This window comes from Carya illinoinensis, chromosome 16 (assembly GCF_018687715.1).
Source record: "Carya illinoinensis cultivar Pawnee chromosome 16, C.illinoinensisPawnee_v1, whole genome shotgun sequence".
Classification (NCBI taxonomy): Eukaryota; Viridiplantae; Streptophyta; class Magnoliopsida; order Fagales; family Juglandaceae; genus Carya; species Carya illinoinensis.
The window spans coordinates 9,119,655-9,137,395 of NC_056767.1; the positions used below are offsets into that span (position 1 = coordinate 9,119,655).

The 17,741-nt window shown below is 35.4% G+C and overlaps 2 protein-coding genes and 1 pseudogene across 3 annotated transcripts in view; all 3 read left to right on the top strand.

The window, feature by feature from the left end:
* Positions 1 to 16,133, top strand: part of LOC122299303 — a 42,329-nt gene extending 26,196 nt beyond the window's left edge. Inside the window, exons 6-7 of one of the 2 annotated variants that reach the window (XR_006239644.1) lie at positions 15,937 to 16,021; positions 16,118 to 16,133. The gene's annotated coding sequence lies outside the window, so the exon portion shown is untranslated. Of the gene's footprint in view, positions 1 to 15,936; positions 16,022 to 16,117 lie in introns of those variants that run through there. The other variant, XM_043109472.1, reaches the window with a different exon arrangement.
* The window catches only part of LOC122299309 (probable inactive heme oxygenase 2, chloroplastic), a 44,265-nt gene that overhangs the window by 16,400 nt on the left and 10,124 nt on the right, over positions 1 to 17,741 (top strand). The gene's annotated exons all lie outside the window — the stretch shown is intronic.
* Positions 16,909 to 17,006, top strand: LOC122300005 (annotated as a pseudogene).

Consider the following 17,741-nt stretch of genomic DNA (forward strand, 5'->3'; position numbering starts at 1 on the left):
TTTCATGTAAGTCTCATATTAATTTTTTTTAACAGTCGACTGCACACCAACTATATCTACTGACTGTAAAAAGTATTTCTCTTAAGTTTGACAGCCAGTCACACGAGCCAAAAACAAGATGAAGACATTTTTGTGCTTGCATTAAAAACCGACGAAAGTCCGACCAATCAAACTTGACAAAAACATAGGATAATGTGTAAAACTTGACAAATACGCAAGATAATATCTGACGTGTCGGGTGGGAAAAGGCTGTAACTTGGTGGCGGTCGGACTGCGGAGTTGACTATAGTTGAGGCTATCTAATCAGCGTTACATCGGAAAGACAAATGCTGAATATTGTGGATGGAAACTGCTTTGGAGGAGATTTCCGCTGGGACCACCGTTGTCTCTCTCTATTATTTTTAATAATTAAAAAAATTATTTAATATTATTATAAATATTTATATATTTTTTAAAATATTAAAAAATAATTTATTTATTTATTTTTTTAACCTAATGGTGGCTCTAACGCTATCCTATTGTTGATGTCTAAATAATTAATTTTTTTAATTAGTTATTATTATAGAGAAAACCTTCGAGTCGGTCTGGCTGTTTTTATTCAATAAACAATCCTCTAATAGCAGCTATCCACGTAAGTTTTCAATTTTACATATTATGCATTTGTCTACACCTGATCAACAACCTTCCATCACAGTTTCGCATCCCCAAGTACTAATATGTTGCCTTTACTCTCATCTCTTTCATGGTTACCAAATACTGATCAAGCTCCTCTATTTTCATCTCATCGATCAGCTCGTCCTACAAGAGCCCAATATTGTTTTCCATCTTCTTCTTCTACGTCAGATCCTCATCCATATTTGCTTCTTAGCATGGGTTTCAACCCAGAGATGTTGGTCGAGCAGTCTATTGGTTGGTAAAGAATATTGGGTTCTTTCTTAGCTGGGATAATGGTAGTTGGGTGAGAAAAATTTGTGGAAAACTGAGTGATTCTTTCATTTGGAGCTTTAATCATGATCCATACATTCGGTTGTTCTATCTGTAAGTGTTTTTACATTTGTTATCTGATTTTGAGAAAATAAAGAAAGAGAAGGAGTTTGGCAGGGGAGGGCGAGGGGGAGGGGTACATTGGCAGGGGAGGGGAAATTCATTGGTTATGGGTTTTGATCTGGTGTATTCTTCTGTAAGGTATATTTAAACTACATGCCGACGTGTCTAATTATCATTAAAGGGCTGTTATTTTACCAATAACAGATTGACCATTCAGAAGCGTTTCTCATTATTATATTACAAATGCGTTCCTCTTTGGAAGGTAAATTCCTGTTTAACCGTAACTAATAATATTTTAACACATTGTACTCCCTTGTAGTAAGTCTTAGAACATTAGTAGTAGCCTCAACAAATTTTAATTAAAATTCTGGTAAAAAATTTATTTTTATAAATTTTAGATAGCCACTTTTGTAACACCAAATAATCGACTCAATAAATCTTTTACTGTTCTATTAAAATATTGACTTTAAATTTTGGCTAGTCTCTTTTATTCAATAAATTTAACTAGCCATATAGCCAAAAATTAAATTCACTATATATTTATTGAGCCTATTGTACCACTTTATTTTTTAGCTAAAATTTAACTTTGTTGAGCCCACTACTAGTGCTCTTACACTGCATCATAGTACATCATGTGACCCCCAAACTCCCACGTAAGAACACGTGAAAATCGAGGCGTCGGGATGATGACAACATGGATCACAAATCCCATCGCAAAGTGTCAAGTGTGTGTATAAACATCACATGTATAATAAAATTAACGCAACAGATAATAAAGTCTTTTAACTAAGTATCAGAATTTTATTTAAATACAAATTCGCTTAAAACACAAGTGTACCAAAATATTACAAGTTTAAGATTGTTTCAAATCTAAATTTATATAACATAAAAGCAAGTAGAATAATTTTCCAAACTAAAAACAACTCCAAGTCAATACTCTGGTGAAACCGCCTTTTCGGGCTCAGCCTCCTCCTCCTCAAACTCTGTATCAAAATCTACGGTATCAAAATGGTACTGCAGGTAAGTAATAAACCAAACAAACCTCAAAATAAAAATATATTCATGCCACAACAATATGCATGAACATGATGCCATATGGATATGTCCCAAAAATCTACATTTTGCACGCACGTTAAAAATCTCATTTTGACCCAAAACATTTCTTTTAAACATAACCTCGTCATTATCCCAGATAATGGTCCAAAAACCAATCTCGCTATCTTTTCAAAAAATGACCTATTAACCAAACCATCAGAGCACTGTAGGCGGGACTCTACCACCATCCCTATGCGTGCACCGTAGACAGGAATTACAGGCGGGACTCTACCACCATACTTGCTTACCACCATCCCTACGCCGTGTGCACCGTAGGCGGGAATTGTAGGCGGGACTCTACCATCATCCCTGCTCACCACCATCCCTACACGTGCCTCTGACTCAAACCAGTCAATCCAATCGGTCTCATATACCAAAAATCATTTCTCGCTTGAAAGCCCAGTTTTCAAGTTCCAACACATGTACAATGCAATTACACGAAAACCCATTTTTTCTTTTTAAATATGAATATGCATGCACTATGCAATGCAAATATTAATACACAAAATATCCAATAAATCTCAACATCAACCAAACATAATTAATTCCATTCTCAAATCCATCCGACCCCCGACTCCTTGGACTCAGTCCGACACTACCAACCAATCATAATTTATTGTTAAAGCAAAAAAATATTTAAATTAAAAAGAAAGTTTGGAAAATACTTACAGTGCTATATAATAATTTTCGGAGGATCAACAAGCTGCAAAAAGACAAAAGAAAAGCAACGTAGTAGTGCAAAAGTATTGTGGCCGTGGGTTGTAAAATACCCACTTTTGAATGGGGACGATCCAAAACTTGAGATTGATAGGGAATATCTTAGAAGTGTTTATGAAACTAGTGGAAGTGAGGGATAGCCGTAGGTGGCAGTGAAAATAGCGGTGGAAGGTCAAAAAGCCCAAAACAGAAAGTGTGGTCGTGAGGGCTGCTCCGGCGATGGATCGGAACCGGAAATGGGTGGTTTAGGACGGCAAGAGATAAGTGATGAAGATGTGAAGAGATGGTGGTCGGAGGTGGAACGACGGCGGCGCTGGAGGGAAAAGACTTCGTGGCTTGGAGGAGCTCGTTGTGGTTAACGGTGACTCGAATGGAGGTGAAATTTGGTGGGGATGATCACCGACCAGAGGGGAAGAAATCTGGGTGGGTGGTGCACCGCACGGCGGTTCATATTCTCACAAATTCAAGTCTTATTTGATTTAAAGAACTGAAATTCAACAGTCTTCCCTGATCTCACACTCCCTTCATCACATGACTCGTATCTTCTTTCACAAATTACTCACATACTTATCATCTGAAGATGAGTTGGATGTTGTTCTTAATTATGAGGCCGATGGACAGTCATCAAGACATCGTGCCAATTACCAATGCTGTAAGTTTATTTGGTGTGATCATATTTAAAGGCACAAGTGTCTATTTTGTGATTATTTTGCAGAAAATGCAATATATCCCTCGAAATCTATTTTGAAGAAGATTTTGAATGAGTCGTTCCCTATTTCTCCGTATTCTAAATGAGGTTGAGTCTTACAAGCCGTACTTCGTCCAGAGAAGAGATAATGCCAGAAGACGCAGTTTATTTTCTATGCAAAAGATAACCCTAACACTTAAAATGCTAGCATATGGGGTTACTAGAGATTTTATGGATGAATACATACATATTGGTGAAAGCATTGCAATGGAGAGCCTCAAAAAATTCTCTGAGACAATAGTAAGTGTTTTTTCATATGAATATTTGCGGTCTCCAAATGCCAATGATATTGCTTGATTGCTTGCGGTTGGTGAACAACAGGGTTTCCTAGGAATGTTGGAAAGCATTGATTGCATGCATTGAAGTGGAAAAATTATCCCGCATGCTGGAAATGTATGCAATCCAGTCACATTTGTGAACCAACTATTATTTTAGAAGAAGTTACTTCATATGATCTCTGGATATGACATGCATTTTTCGGCATGCCCGGTTCACATAATGACATTAAGGTGCTAAAAAGATCTTCTATTTTCACGAAACTTTCCAAAAGGCATGCTCTTCTAATCAATTACACAATCAATGGTAATGACTACACTATGGGGTATTATCTTGTGGATAGTATTTATCCCAAGTGACAAATTTTTGTAAAGACGATTCTATCACCACAAGAGAATAAAAATAAAAATTTTGTGAAAGCACAAGAATCTGTAAGAAAAGATGTTGAGCGTGCATTTAGGGTACTTCAACAATGATTTGTAATCATTTATGGACCTTCCCGAATGTTCAAAGTTAAGGAACTAACAAATATAATGAAAGTATGTGTTATTCTACATAATATGATCATTGAAGATGAGCGTGATGATAGTGAGGATCCGAACATTGAGTATAATCAACTTGATGATGAAGTCCCGGAATTGTAGGGCAATCATACAACTGAGCTTACGGACTTCATCCAGAGTCATCATCATATTAGAGACAACTCGACCTATCATCAACTCTAAGCAGATCTAATTGAACATCAATGGCTATTATATTCCAAACAGTAAACATGTCGCATTATAGTATGGTATTTCTTTCATGTTGGTAGTGACTATGTTAGAGTTTATCAAATTTTCAATTGTACTTCCTTCATGTTAGTAGTAACTATATTTGAGGTAATCAAATTTCCATTCATATTTCCTTTATGTTAGTAGTGACTATATTTGAGATAATTTGTAATAGTTTCTGAAATTGTAATGGCCAATTTTCTTATTTCAAAATATCAATTTACAAAATCCAAATCCTATAAAATGTCTTAGTATCAATAATATACTTATCCATCATTGTTTGAAACATAAAATAAATAAATAAAATTTTTATAGAAAAAATTTAATCAATCCAAATCTGCTGTAGCATTGCGTCTCGCCATGATTTCTCTCTGGAGTTGCTGGAAATATAATTGCTGCATTCTTGGCATGGCACTCACGTCCATTATTATAATGCGTTGATCCACTTCCTTCTTTGCAAGCTCTAGTTTCTCCGCCTCCAGCCTCATTCTTTTGTCCTCTTGATGGATAATATTTAGCTCTTTTTCCCGATCATTTTCCATCTTCTCAGCCTCCAACCTCATTTTTTCATCCTCAAGACGGATTTTCTTGTCCTCTTTTTTCCTTATCATATTCCATCTTCTCGACTTTGAGGTAAAAAAACTCTTTCCCCTAAGTGCATGACTTTTTCAAAAGCGCATACTTGATCTTTCCGAGTACAAAATTTTCCTCTGATTGCCTACCTTGGGCCTTTTGTTTGCATTTCTTAGCTTTCCTTCCCATTGGTCGGTCCAATTCTATCACGTCATTATCTATCACATTCTCTCTGCTTGAGATCAAAAATTGAATCTACCATAGCACAAGAACATTGAGTCGAGGTCTAGGATGGAACATCGTTTTTTTTCACTTTGGATCCTCTTTTGTGGAACGCCAAATCTATTTACATTGGTCGTTCAACAGGTACCAACAATACTCGAACTAGAGGGAGCATTTCTTTAGTGATTGGCACATAACCTTGGCCTTGTCAAACTTTCATGTAAAGAAAAACATTAATGTTAAATCAATGTACAAAAAAACTAATTTGGCGTAAAACAAGTAAGAGTATGGATATTCTACATTGTCTTGCTCGGTCATGCCACTTTAATTCTACCCTTTAACCTGGGTTAGTTTCGCACAAAATTTTTTTGTTACCTTTTAAATAATCGACTACCGATATATTAAAGACTTTATGGTATGGTCATTTGTGGTTTCTTTAAATTACTGAAAATATTCAAAAAAAAATTTTCAAAGTTGAGAGTGTTTTTGGTCTGTTTCCTAGACGACATCAATGCTACAATTAAGCCATGCGGAGACAAGTAACTTGTCTTCTTTGGGGGTGAAATTCGCATCCCTAACTAATTTCCTAACGCTGATAAGATCATTATGGGATAGGGGTGGAGAGTCATCAACAGTCATAAGAGAGTTTTCACTTTGTCCACCGTAAGTAAGGTCAAGTTGAGGATTTTGACTTAGGAGGTTGGTGAAGTACATGCTTCCATAGTCTTGTGAATCCATCTCTAAAAAAATATTGAAATGTTAGACATGTAACTATGAAATTTGGGATTTTTCCATCGCCGGCTCAGGAACCGAAGGGTAACATTTGTGAAATTTGGTCATCCTCTCATAGCTGCAACAACCAGTTGCCACTACTTATTAGTCGTTCAGGTTACATAGCCATTGAGGAAATGACCATAAATTTCATGTATCCCCACTAGGTTTTGTCATCATCACAGCTGAGAGGGTTTAATTTACACATTACTTCTGTATTACAACATAACACAAAGCAATGACACAGTCCAAAGTAATGTAACAGAATTGAACAATTAACATTATTTACACAAAACAACAACCAAAGCATGAAAATCACAATAATGTTAAATAAGAGCATTCACATCCGGTACATTTATATCAAATGTATAAATAAATGAGGTTCATAATGGTGAAAATATTGACAGCATGCATAAGCAAAATCCCACCCAAATCCTTATTTCCTTTTGTGGAAAGTACTTCAAACTACAATATGGCCATCTGGGTGAGGATTACCCCGCCATATCGATGAGGCCCTATTAATACTTGTGAATTAACTTGCATTATAACACTATCATCATAGCCTAATAACAGTCCCTCTCCTTCGAGAGATATGAAACATTGCAAAGGACCCAACAATATAGAATAAATTACCCATGGAAAGAGCAATGAAAGTGCACGTAGCTAAAAAATTAATTTGGGGAAAAAACAAATGCAACTATGTAAACCATTTGTTCTGAATTATCTCATTCTCCCTTATGTGCAGGATTATATTCAAGTTTCTAGGATTTACACAATTCAAGTTGCCTCTTATCAACTACCTATATGTCACCTAAACAATACTTGAATTAGGTATATAGATAATTACAACTTTTAAAAGAAAGCATTTGAACAAGTAGTGTTCATTGATTGCACAAAAGAGTCATTTATATTTACACTAAAACGAACATCATTTATAAGTCTAAAATTTATTGGTATTATAATAATTAGTACCATTTGACATTTCTGATCGAATATTATTAAAATTATGCAGAATTAATTAATTAATTATAATCAAAGCAATATAGAAAGAGCAAATTGACAATATTAAAAGAAAAGAAAACCCAACCACAAAAATCAAGATTAATGATAGCAATAACTTAATGTGGGGTACCCCCACAAAAAAGAAAGACTGGCATTGTATCCATCCTTAAGACCATATATAAATTGTACCTAATTGCATAATCAAAACAGAGACAACAAAAATATTCATATTCATCCAAAGATATTTTCAGAAATGTAAGACCAACAAAAGGTAGCCCAAAATTTTATTGAATCTAGTACTGACTACTGAGCATAATCAAATGGAAAGTTAATAAAGAATTAATCAATTCAAATCTTAGAGCCTCAAAAAATTAAAAGCAATAGAAAGTAATTGTAAAGATATTCAATGATATACAGCCAAGGACTACATTAATGCTAAAACTTGCTACTAAAGAAAATTGGATATGAAGAATCTAAAGGGGTCAAAATTTGGATATGCAATAAATTCACCCAACACAACGAAAAACATACAGACAAAACACAAATGCAAAAAAAAAAAAAAAAAAAAAAAAAAAAAAAAAAAGAGATTCACTAATTCCTTAAACAAAGCCCAAAATCTTCAATGTAAACGAGAGAAATATCCGAATTCCACCAGCACAACACCTTCAGCACAGAAAAATCAAGAGCCTTTTTGCATCAACCAAATAGTCTATGAAGGAAAATTAGTACAGAAAAATCATCAAGATTTTCACAGCAACCAAACAGTCTATCAAGGAAAATTAGCATAGAAAAATAATCAAAATTTTTGTAACAACCAAATAGTCTATGAAGGAAAATTAGCACAGAAAAATCATTAAAATTTTCGTAGCAACCAAATAGCGGTGAGAAAATAAGAGCAAAATCATCAAGATTTTTGTAGCAATCAAACAGCAGTAAGAAAATGAGAATGTGAACAGATTTCCTAGCAGCCAAGTAGAAAAAAAAATAGATCCAAAAGCAAAAACAAATCTTATAAATGCATTCTAGAATAATCGGATTCACATATATAGACCGAACACTCAAAGGAGATGATATGTGAAACCCTAATTTCAAAACACAAAACCCACACATTAGAGTAAGAACACTGAAACCCAAAAAAAACAAAAAAAAACCGAATACATGTTTAATCTATGTGAACTCAGCTTCTAGGTTTTGATCAGAGCATAGAGTAGAGAGCAAGAATGTGAGAAAGCTGGGTATAAAAAGTGACGGATCTTTTTGACATGGAAAGGAACAATGGATTTGAAGATTAAGTAAAAGGACAAAATGTTGTAAGAAATCCAAATAGAGAGAGGAGGAGGCTTACAGTCATTGTGGATAGATTGAAGATGTTGCGAGGGAAAGGGGATGGATAAGAGCAGCAACCATCCAGAGCAAAGAAACACAAGATAGGAATAAGACAAGTGATTTGGAGATGTACAATCATTCTTTAAAAATGGGAAATTTCTATACACCCTGTAAACAAACACTGCATTTTAGGGATTTGGATAGAGTGGAGTTTTTATTTAAAACTCTAAAACTTTTATCAAATTATAGAGAAAATCAAAAGATACAAATGCATATGCGATTGCTCTAAGGCAACTGAAGGTGGAAACGGAAGAAGAAAGAGAGAGAGGTTTGCCTTGGTTCTAGTTTTATTTCTTTGTTTTTTCCTTTCTACTTTTGTCTTTTTTATTTATTTTTATTCCACATAAGCTATCATGTACAGCCCGATTACCCCCGATTGCACATCCCTGTTCTACCTAGCAAATTGCAGTTGACTCTTCTTCAAATAGAACATCAACTTTAATTTCTTGAAGAAACAGACCGAGTGACCAACCACCTTGCTACCTACGAGGAAGGACCCTTGGGATTATTTGCGTGGAATATTATTATAAGTTGAACTTCACAAACTTCAAATGGTTCAGGCTTCCAGCTTAAATATTATATTTGAAAGTTGTTATATATATTTTTATTTTCTTAATATGATGAAATTTCATTTATTAAAAAAATTCTAAATTAAAATATTTTCTAAATTAAGTTTTATAATATTAATTAGTAGATATAGTTGTGAACAATGTTTTATATTTCCAGTTACATGATAAAAAATAAAAAATTACCATTCTATCACTATTATTTTTAGATATATACATAAAAAAGATGATAATTAAAAATAATTATTAATTAGTAAATACCGATACATGCAATAGAACCCCAATTTGGTTGGAAAAATTCAACCAACTGGGAAATTTCACGTCATGCTGCTGACGATGCAAGTATACTTAAAAGTACGTCAACGCGGCATTCGGTACTGATCGCCTACGAAGGCCAGCTGTAACTGTAAACTTATTTTTAATTTTTGAAACAAGCTGTAAGTTAAAATCTTATATTTTGAATTAAATATATTTGTCAATTGGACCTTAGACTACTAAAGTGACATGTTGATCGATTACTGTCAACATTTTCACATCTACTTGCTACCTAAACAATTTCTTGATAGTTTTCATATTAATTTAGTAAGTTTTCATATCTATAAATCATGATGAAATAATTGTAAATAGTAATAAATAATTTGAGTTAAAATATTTTATTAGACCTTGAGAAATATGACAGGAAAAACTGAATAAAAATATTATATAATTAAAAAAATTAATCTTATTTTTTGTTTTGAAAACTTTAAAAGAAATTGAAAAAAAAATTAATAATTAAGTATATAGTACAATTTTCACATAAGTTTTCAAAATAACAATTTGTTACTATATGCACTACAATCTCCCCTATATAATTTTATTGCAGCTGAAGACTTGTGTGCTGTTGTTTTTCAATAATCTCTATTAATAGCCGAGTTTATTATATTTAGACAATGCTGTTTATTAGCTAATCTTAGAAGTTGTTTTTTGATTAATGCTGTTGTGAGTTACAAAGTGTCTTTATATATCTGTATGTTTGGAAGTGTAAACAAGAGAACATTTAAAATCAATCAAACAAGTTGTTGATTGAAGTCTCTCTGCAATACTTTGTTTTCCAACAAATTTATATGCAAGAAGTTTGAGATTCTTTTTATTTCACATGAGTTGTGAAGTTTTAGCTCATCAGATAATTTTGTTATCTGATTTGACCTAAGTTTTCATACTTTCTATTAACTGAAATTCATGGAGGGGAATGCTTTCATGACTAAAATATATATCTTTAATGAATGTCATCCTAGTCAATCTAGTCTATCCTATGTGATACTATTAATAGTGAAAATGATCTTCAGATTTCCTTCATATGGCCAACTAAGGAATCTGCAGTACTTCTGTAACACTCGTCCTTGTGGTGGGTCCTTTACAAAATGTTTTTAATAAAAATAGACGGAAATTACGGTTCCTTTTGAAAATTTCTTTTCCTTTCATGCCAGGATACAAAAGACTCAATGTTTATAAATAAAATTTATTTTCTTAATTAAAAAGGTTATAATAGAAAACATAAATTTTATAATTAAGGTTTCTCGTACAAAATATCTTGCCTAGGCTTTCGTACTCTTCCCCTGGGGCTGTGCCCTTCCTGACGATTCATGCTCATCTTATTCGTGGGAGGGCACACATAAAAACTAAAATGAGTTGGTGGCTCGTAAGCATTACTTTATACAGTTAAAATATATTAACATAGGTTTTCAGTTATACATTCATTACTCCATACATACATATCGTACTTATCATGCATGGACATGTTGTTTGTTTTAAAAATGTTGCGAGGTGAGGCTTTTCTTTAAAAACAGGCTTTCTTTCTTAAAATAGTTCCCCACACCTCGCTGCCTTTATTTTTTAAAGATTTTTTTCATGCATACATCTTTTCTTACATACATTTATGCATACATACATTTATGCATTCGTCTTTTCTTACATATATTTGTGTATACGTCTTTTCATACATATATGCATTCTTTCTTAACATGCATACATTCTTTCTTTCTTATTGCTTTCATTGGCCGTTGCACACTGTTGCGCCCCATGTGTTAAGGTTAGCGGTCTTTTGGATTTGATTCTGCACATAACCACGGGGTGGGAATCCATTTTGTCAGGGTGTAGCACTGGGTGCATTACCAGCACTACTTACCCGGCATTACAATCTGCCCAGTTCAGTCATTTTGTATATTTTCCATTTCGTTCATGTGGTCGTTAAAAATTTTCATACATCATCCATTTAGTCCATTCATTCCTTTACAGTCATTTCTTTCCTTTTCAGCCCATTTAATCATTTATAGTTCTTACAGTCCTTACAGTTCTTTCATTCAGTTCTTACAGTTCTTACGGTTCTTCAGTTCATTTCATTCATAAAGTCATCTAAAAAAAATAGTTTTCTTTATTTTCCTAAAAGTCATTTTAAAAGCAGCTTTCTTTCTTTTCATTTAAAAACGTCAGTTCGTGCATCTTTTTAAAGCTTCATTTCGTTTCCTTTTCGTAAACATATATACAATATGTACCACTTATAGCATCTATCCACATGCATATGCTTACATACTTCGGGTGTGTGAAAAGGAGCTACCAAAGAGGGCCGTTACATACTTATACTTGAAAAATTATGCTTGGCTTTCTTTTTCTTAAAGCGTGTCGCGTAGAAAAAACATTTCATTTTCATTTTAAAGAAAAAGCTTCCGTTTTCATGTTCATTTATTTAAAAAAACTCTAGAAGAGTATGAACACAATACTTATCTGGACTTCATTCCATACTCATTCCATGCAGTCTATTCATGTGTGTGTTAGATGGCAATCTACATGCATACGCATAATTTTACATCATCTATCTAATGCATAAGCAATTATACTAAAAATAAAACTATGCCTCACTTGGAACACCCTTCATCCATCCCTGGGCTCTTACGGGCCATTTACTATGCTAAAACCTTTGGGGTCTTATTCCTTAAAGTGAACCTCCGTGATTCATCTTAGGGTTAAGAATCTAAGACCTCTATCTTAATCTTCTATTAACTACATGTCAATGCATGACTCAGACTGACTAAGTCACATATTTCAATTCTAGACAACTTACCCATTACTATTTTCGTGTATCCTAGCTCATACTAAATTCTCATTCTCATCTAGGCAGGCTACATGACTTTAAGCTAACTCTGGAGTTAAAATACTATGTAACCATGCTGAGGACAGATTACGCATTATATTTGGTGACATGTCTCGTCAGAGGTACATGTACCTTATCCCTTTTCTTACCTAAGACCAACTTATAATTCCAATGAACGCCTGCTTGTATAAACAAGCTCTATATTCAGATACCAACTTACTCAGACCCGGTCGATAGGACTCTTCCTACTTCCCAGCCTTATACAAGTTCATCCCGACACTTGACAGGAGAGGATTGTATCCACAAATGCACCTCTGTCATATCACGTAGCTCGAGACAATTTTCGAGTCACGTCGCGACGCTCGCTATGTTTCCGTTGCACTCTCTGATATTTTTCCACCACTTCACACATACTTTCAGCCATAAGTCAATCACAAGGCGACACCCATTACCTTGAACTATAGGCCATGTCACAGCTATTTTGGGACACTGTTACACAGTTCCCGAAACTGCTCACACACCTTATGCTTCTCAGCTACGCCATCCAACCCTTCGTGACATGCTGTCCGGTGTATCACTACATAACACATAGTACACTCATGTGAACTCTCTTCCATCCACACTACGACACACATCACTATGATACATGCCTCTCGGTGCATTGCTACACAAGATGGAGTACGCACCATGCGTACTCCCTTTGCTACATCACTTATTATCACGACGCACATCATACGGTGCATCGCTACACAACACGGAGCACACGCCACGTATACTCCCTTCACAACAGTATGTCGTGTCACAACTACGGCACACCTCACACCCATACTTCACAGCACATCACACAGTCAAGCCCAACACTTCACAACTACACTTCACTTCATAACTACACAATGAACTTCACAATTACTAACTACACAGTCTACAGTCCAACCAACCAACTATATTAACATAAATAATGAGAGATATGGGGTTATATTGTTGACGGAATAACCCATGTGTTGCTCGCTGCCCGACACGATCAATGCATCGTAGAGGTCGTATGTGCCAGTTAACACCACGTACAGTGATTGTCCACCACTTAAAGTGGCAGTTTGAGCTTAAGAATAGCTAGGCGTGGTCTTGGAAAGGCTCAAGGTGGCCTTGTGGTGGTCTGAGGTGGCAGAGCACAGCAGCATCACGCCATGAATAGTGCATTCGAAGGTAAGAGAGTGCGTGAGGTGGGTGGGGATGGGCTGGACAACATGGCTAGGCATGGAAGAGCTTGAAAGAGGTGTGGTGGAGCTGTGGTGGCGAGGTGGTGGCTGGAGGTGGCTCACAGTGGTGGATCGAGCCTTGAAGTGGAGGATAAGACGTGAGAGAGTGGGGAGAGTGAGGGCTGTGTGTAGCTCAGTTGGATATGAAAATGGTTGGGGAAGGTCATGGTGGTGATAGGAACATGATGGTGGTGGTGACATGTCATAGATAGTCATGCATGGCGGTGCATGGTGGTGCAACTGAGTGTATGTGGGTGTAGAGACCCATCGGAGAAAGAGAGAGGTAAGGGGAAATGAGACTATGGATAGGAAGCCCATAAGGTGGTGAAGTCGTTGGTGGTGTTCGTTGGCCATTTTGGCCGTGTAAAGCAGTACTAAGAGGAGGAAATATGTGTGAAACCCATTTTGGTCAAGTTGCTCTAGGAGGAGAGAGTGAGCATGTGAGAGCTCGTCGGTGGAGGGAATGTTGGCTGGAGTGTGAGGGTTGGCTGGAGTGTGAGGGTCAGCTGGTGACTAGTGGTGAGGCCATGGCTACCTTGTACGATGGCGTGGAGGAGAGGGATGAGTTTTTACCCATTTCGGCTAGAGATGCTGTGAGAGGAGAGAGAGTGTGCCGTGGTGTGCACCGGTGGGAGGAAAAGCTTGCCAGCGGGGAAGGAGGCTGTCGGTGGTGGAGGTGGAGCATGGCAGCTGGTGGTGGTGCTGGCTGGAAGGAGATGGAGGCTACAGTGACAAAGGGGTTGGGCATATCGGGTTCAAGGGGAGAGAGAGGAGAGAGAAAGAAAAGAGAAAAGTAACGAGGAAAAGAGAGAGGTTAATTTGGGTATTTAATCCAAGTTGTTCGTTTCGGTATCTTTAAAATGATCTAACGGTGAGTTTAAAAACTGATTTGAAAACACGTAAAATAAAACACTGAGAGGAATTAAGATAGAATATTATTTTATAAAATAAAGTTTATAAAATAATATTCCTTCATTATTATTTAAAATGATGAAGTCTCGTTAATTACTCAAAGAGAACAAAATCATTTAAATTAATTTAGAGTTTTCAACGTAAAGTTAAATCTCGTAATATTTTAAATGACTAAAAATATTTATTTTAAATAATTACCCACAATTATAATATTTTAATAAAAGCTTATCAAAATATTATAAATATGTTATTTTAAAAATAATCTTATATAATAATACTGAAAATATCACATATAAATATTTTTAAAATATTTAAAATATTATAAGTTTTAAAATATTTATTTTATTTTAAAATATGTTGGATATTTTTTAAAACACGCTATTAAAGCACGATACGTAGAACAAAACTCATAATTAAAGAAAAAGAGTGAGCGGGTTATCACAACTTCCCACTGCTATTTGGCTGTTGACTTGTATATAATTTACTTCCTACTAAAGGTCGTTTTTATCGACTTCCGTTGTAGGCGTGTAGGAAGTTAGCTCCATGCTATTTGAAAAGCTTGTCGCTTCAGGCATTGGGAATCGATCCCTTGTGTTTGTGACTCCCAGGTTTTTGTTATTTTTTATTAAGGAGAGTATGGGTTCAATCCAGCCAGTTCACATTCTTTTGTTTGCTTGGTCTTAATATATGGTCTTGACATTTTCTTCACTTTGATTGGTGTTGATGTGTGACATGATTATTTGATTCGGGAGTCTTTCTTGCCTTGTGATTCGTTGCATGTTCATAATTTTAACTGTGGGTTCTTATTTACATGATGAAAATTGAAAAGGTTTTTCAGGAGCTAAGGTTGCTAACTTCCTGCAATTAGATGCACATTATGAAAGGTGCACACACGTGCATGCACAGAAGATCATCTAGCTTGAAAGTTCTCTCTGTTTCCCCTTCTTTTGATGCAGTAACACAACATATTTTAGGGAAGTTTCACATCTAAAATTGATCTCGCTTTCATATGAGCATTTTAGTTTTATTTTCATCCTCAAGTTTCCTGTTGATTTATGTCCCAAACAAGTGGGTAGGCCCCGTTTGGATAGTGAAATAGTTTCATCTTATCTCTTCTCATCTCATCATTACAACTTTTTCAAATTCACATACAAAATATAATAAACAATTCAACTTTTCAAATCCCAAAACAATAATAATATTATAAAATAATATTCTAACAATATTTTATTCAAATTTCAAATTTCAACTTTCACCTAAAACCTTCTCATTATCCAAAGTTTACGTGGAACTAGTAGAAGATGGAAAATGAACTAATCCTGTCACACTTCTGGAAGTTCTAACTCTTCTAGAGAGAGCATGGTTTTGATTTTACTTCCACTTCACAGAAACTTTCTATATATTACAGGTCGTGTGTGTATTTGTGTATAATCTATTTTCTAGTGTATTGAGTTTCTCCTGTATGCAGCATGGGAGGGTTGGTTGTCAAGCAGATGCTGTATAAAGCCAAGGCAGAGAATGTTGATAACCTTGTGAATAACACCATTGGAGTGGTATGCTTTCAACAATATTTTTTGCACATTGCAGATCCTTCTATCATCTTTAAAATATTATTTCTATATGACACCAATGTTTTACCCTGATTTCAGGTGTTCTATAGCTGCCCACATTTTGGCAGCAAACTAGCAGACATGCCTTGGCGAATGGGCCTCGTGTTTCGCCCTGCCCCCACTGTTAGTATATCGTCTTCAGAGACAAACCTTTTTTGTACTTGAAGTTGATCTGAATTGATATTAATAGCATTTAGCTTGTATTGTTTCTTAGATAGGGGAGCTAATAAGTGCGTCTCCTAGATTAATAGAGCTTAATGACTTCTTTCGACACCTTCATAAGAAAGGGATGCTTGATGTTCTCAGTTTCTGCGAGGTAGTCCACTGCCAGTTATATTATTGTATTATTCCCTTGTGTCTTTCACTGTAAATTTAAGAGGTAGTTGGTGACTGTTTTGCACTGTTTTGCAGACCAAGGTAACTCCAATTGTTGAAGGTTATGGGGGAAGGGCTTTCCGAATGGAAGTAGTAACCATTGAGTCTGCATATCCTGGATTTGGTGAACTTGTTGTAAGTATGACGTTGATAAACATGTCATTTAAAAAGAAAACCAAAAAAAAGAGGAAGAAAAATAGTCAAAAGGCCCAAATAATCGCAGGGGTTTTTTAGTTGGGTATGAGTGTCTTTTAGTCTGTAAGTTTCATTGCTATTTGAGTGTTGGCTGCTCAATAGATGCTCTATGTCCCTCACCTCTTGCAAGTTAGATACAATCCTCCATTGGAATTCATGTTGTATGTACTTGTCAGTACAGCAGGACTTGTGGATTTGGTCTGGCCTGCATGAGATTCTTTGTGAATACAGTAGCTATCCATTATATCGAATAAATTTTTGTTTTGTTAGAAAGGAGAGATGGTTGGCAATCTCCCGACAGATGGGAACAGCCTTCGGGCTTGGGTAGTGTGTCTTACCAAAGCACTGATAAATATGTTGAAGAAGCTGTGTTATGATGAGTTGCAGATGGTGTTATGTTAATTCAAAATTTCTACCTTATGGAGATGAAATCACTAATTTAGGATGAAATTATTGGTAGGATGCATCCACTGCTGGTACAGCTGAACATTTTCTGAGATGATCTGTTAGGGGATTGATCTGGGCAGATGTTGTAATCTTATATTCTGTTTTAAAGGATTTACCTCCCTCTTCATCATTCCTTCTCTTATATGTTTATATCTTTCATTCAGGTTTTAGAGTCAACCGATCATATTAATTCATGCAAACCGATCAGCCGCTCTGATCCTTCATATAAAGAAACACTAGAGTTTTTGCAAAAGATGAAAGCCCGTTATACATGAAGAGATGCTTTTGTTATGAATTCTTGGCATAAAATTTGCCGAAGTGACCATGACCAACTTCTGGAGCTGGGTTTTGAATGTGGTGTGTTTAACACGAACAAACACAAGCATAGAAGCTGCAGAAGACAAATTTTGACAGTTCTGATTACAATTCATAGGGCAAGTCTGGCAGCCTGTTTATCAGAATACTCAAACCTCCTGAGACGATGATGCCCTTGGACATGGTGTTGTTAATCATTGTCCAATACACAACATTTTTTTTAACTAATTTTTTTGTAAATAAATCATATATGTTCAGAATCTCAGATCAGTTTCCTCTGTTTTTATTCATTCCTAACATTTTTTTTTTCCTTATTAGTTTAACTACTGTG